Source organism: Sinohyriopsis cumingii, chromosome 4 (genome assembly GCF_028554795.1).
Source record: "Sinohyriopsis cumingii isolate HCF-2022 chromosome 4, ASM2855479v2, whole genome shotgun sequence".
Taxonomy (NCBI): Eukaryota; Metazoa; Mollusca; class Bivalvia; order Unionida; family Unionidae; genus Sinohyriopsis; species Sinohyriopsis cumingii.
The window spans coordinates 74,650,093-74,654,192 of record NC_142964.1 but is presented as its reverse complement, the minus strand read 5'-3'; the positions used below and the strand labels follow the sequence as shown (position 1 = coordinate 74,654,192).

The following is a 4,100-nucleotide window of genomic DNA, read 5'->3' as shown; positions in this document are numbered from 1 at the left end:
AACAGAATCCAATGTCACTGCTAGAGTCGGTTTACCAATTTTGGTTTTCGTTAGTTGCTTTTGTATGTCTTTAATTTTCTTCTTTGTTTTCGTTTTCTTATTCTTCGTATTCTTCCATGCTCCATAAATTAATCTTTTTAGTATTATTTTCTGCTTTTTATTATTGTTATTATTATTATTATTATTATTATTATTATTATTATTATTATACGCTTGCTCCCTGATATATGTCAATGCCGGCGGGTCTGTCTACATGGAGAAAGGGAAGATGGACCATGCAGAATGTACGACCCTTATGGAAGCCATTCCAGATCAGTTAGATGCTGTCCTATATATTACTAAACCCATAAACTCTACGGTAAACAATCTCGCTTTTACTTTCATCCATATTGCAGTATTGACCCAGCACGCGTCTCATAACCGGTAGGAATGTGTCTTTGAAAATAAAAACAAACTTCAAGAGGAACTGTGTAAAATATACAAATCTTGATTTACCAACCTTGCCGATAAGCCATTCGTCATTTTGGATCGTTTCTAATAAGTTTGCATGATCTTCATAATTTACCTCTCTTAGATAAACGGTATTTTTCATTTTTGTAACTCTTTCTAAAGTAACCATAATACTTTTTAAACTCATGATAATAGAAACCGTAGTCTGAATTTTCCACCTTTCCTTAATTGTTTGTCTTGCATTGTATTCAGGTGCCTTTCAACTGACGTTAAAGGTCAGCACTGTATGCATGAACAAGACATAGTCTATCAGTCGTTTTGGCGTGTCTTAATGTCATTATATCAGTTGCAAATATAGTGTAGGAATTTATGTTTCAGGTAACATGTTGATCCATAGTTTCTTCACATTTATGCATGCTTATCATAAAGATATGGTTACGAATAGAGTATGCGACTAGGTTAAAGTGAAATTCATTTTGTTCTTTCAGATGCGACAGTGGCAAAATCCTTCAAGCAAATGTGAATATTGTCCAAATGTTTAAATAAAGAAGTTGTACAATAAATTGAATCTCTTTTTCTTTCTGCTTAATTAGTTCCGAAACAGAATAAAATAATAATATCGTATATATTATCTCAACCATTTGCTTTGAATTCTGAAGCCGGAGGTGATTTGGGGACGTTTTGCTCGTTTAGATGCTTTCCATTGTGGAATTCTCTTCTCTCTCGCTCTTCATTGCTGCAACTGGGAACAAGATCAAGGAGTGCAAGTTTCAGATTTTGTTTCGGGGACCTTACGATGTAAGGTTATGTCGCCCAGAACTGAGCACTTTGTCTCAATTTAGAAGCTCATCTGAAGTCGTAGTTGCTGTCCCTTATTTATCTGTTTACAGTGGTATTTAACTATTACGATTACGTTGTTTATGGTACAAAAATTCCACTTTCATTAAAGTAACCAGTCAGCCATCAATTTAAGTGTCTAATTAAGCATGGATTAAAGTTTTCTCCGAAATTGGTGGCATTTCTTACCTTGTCTTGAATATTCACATGACTCTTTGTCTTTTTCTTTTTTTCTGGATTTTTTAATCTTTTAATAAAAGATTTTTATTCTCTCTCTCCTCCCCATGTCTCCTTTCCTCCATCTCTCCCCCTATCTCTTTATCTGTTGTCATAGTTTTTCTTTACACAACACCTTCGTTTGAGAACACATTGCCAAACATACGACATTAAATATTTTTCTGAACTACACCTAACTCAAACGTTTGGGCGGTAGATTTCATCAAATGCTACTAAACTTCCAGCCTTACTTACAGTACTGCCACATTATCCAAGCGTCAAAAGCAGACAGTTTCTTCCAACAGGACTTCCTTTTTTCGAGCGCACTATCCAAATTTTAACATTAAATGTTTGTGTAATAAATATGCATGTGACATGAAACAAAAGAAATATGTTCGAGAATATATAACAAATATCTTACAAATTAAACACAAAATGTCAACAAAAACGCTGGACAATGTATTCATCTTATATGCTTGATAGGCAGGTGGCAGACTTTCCTTGGAGATATAGAGCAGAGGAACCAAATAAGAACTAAGACAAGAAATGTCATAGAAAAAAGGAAAATTAGAATATTGCATATTGTGTGCGACTAGCATCGTTGTTGATAACATTAATTGCAGCTATCAAGTTAATAGTGTGTTGCCTTTTCATCGCTCTACAATGAGTTAATGGAAATAACCTTCTGCAGTTTGAATATGATAATATATTGGACGACTTTCTAAAGAAACTATATCGTCTACAGACATTTTCCGTTCTGCTTCACTTGCAAACACTAATATATATGAACGTACACAAGGAAGCCAACACCAATCATAGGCGTTAACAGACTGCAAAGAAGAGAAGGTTTCATCAGATATATTAAAGTATATCATATAATCTATTTAAATCGACATGTTCTTACGATTAAGATAAGTTGATCTGACAATCACTAATATAAGTTCATATTGACCTTTCAAATTCCCTGTCCCCATAGGTTTAGTAACACATCTACATCGATTTGCATTTCGCGTTAGAGACAGAGATATGCAATTTGGTAGTAATGCTATATTACGAGTGTGATTCTTCAATTTCATAAACGAGATCCGACTGACATTGAAACAGACTCCGGCGTGACAAACTGGTGCAGGACCTTCGCGTTGCAATCTTGTAATTCTCTTCTATCTGAAGTGAGAAATCATTTTCATGATTCTGATTAAAATTGGGATATTGAGTTTGCTATCGTTGTACAGTACACAGGGTAATGACTAGGCTACATCATATTGTTGAGGATTACTTGAATCTTTGCTTTCAGATGGAGGATAACGATATTACACTGGATACTGAAATACCGTTCACACAGACTTATTTTATGTTTCTAACGAAAGGGGGAGACAGGATATAATGGTAGCACACGAGTCCTACACATGAATAAAGTTCAGGCTTTGCTAAACTCGTATCTTCGCCGTTTGTTGATAAATTTGTGCATTGTTCTACATAATCTAGTATGGGACAATTGATTGAGTGAACTTTTCTGTAAGCAATGGAGATACGTTTTATATAAATTGGCTACTCAGAGACATACACCTTTACCTTAGCTTCAACCGAATTTATAACTAGAACAGAACAATCGTCTGCCTCAAAATAGGATCCAAAAAAGAAACACGTAATATTTTGATTGAGGTTTCCTCGTGAACACGGAATTGCACACCCTGTCTGATTAGTCTGATGACATTTATTAGTTGGTATCGTGCCATGGTTGAGACACTGTCTAATGGGGTACACGTTGCTTGCGGGATAGCCATTTGTTTAGCAGCAGACAGGATCGCCTTGTGTGGGCAATATCTATTTCACATTGTCTAAATCTATTTCACATTGTCTAAAACTAGTGAGAGATTTATGCATGGAATCAATAAAGCTGAATATTATTGTTAATGGTGTGAGCAGTCATCACTATCAAGCTTGTTTTTAAACTGGATTTCTTGAGACATTTCATTTGAACGCAGCAATAATTGCGATACCTGTTTCACCAAAGTGTTGTTGTTGTTGTAGGGTTTAGCACCATTTTTCAACACAAGATAGGCTATAAATGGAGGCCAGTATAAATGGTTGAGGAAGAACCCTGGAAAACCACGGGGAAAAACACCGACCCACGAGAAGGTACTCGCAAGTTTTCTAACATACCGACATTGGCCGATTCCGAGACTCGAACCAACGTAGACATAAGTGAAATGGCAATTATCCATAACGGTGAGCGCTTTTGATCACTGGGCCACTCGGGGCTCCTCATTAAAGTGTCAGACACAGACTGCAACATATTGGATACACCGCACTTAGTGTAGGAAACTCGTCCAAACACAATTCCTTGTGCCCACATAAAAGAGTTTTGGAACCATGCATTACATTATATTCGATTGTTCACCTGATTAAAATCGGATCCGACCAGCTTCAGCTTTGGTAGCTGTTGTGTCGTTCAGAACGGTTTAGACTGCTAAGTAGACTTGAATCAACCAGATAAAGAGATCTTATGTGGAATTCTACCTTGCCAGGCAATCAATAATACGATTGCTTGTTGGCAGGTTTCTATGGTAGTGAGCTGATTTGATGCCAGGCCTGTT

General features: G+C 36.2%; 1 long non-coding RNA gene across 1 annotated transcript; it reads left to right on the top strand.

Moving 5' to 3' along the window:
• Nucleotides 1-212: 212 nt before the first annotated feature.
• Nucleotides 213-1,013, top strand: LOC149801467 (uncharacterized). Its single transcript, XR_016420654.1, has 2 exons — nt 213-358; nt 939-1,013. It is a non-coding gene; the product is annotated as an uncharacterized LOC149801467 (long non-coding RNA).
• Nucleotides 1,014-4,100: the final 3,087 nt, after the last annotated feature.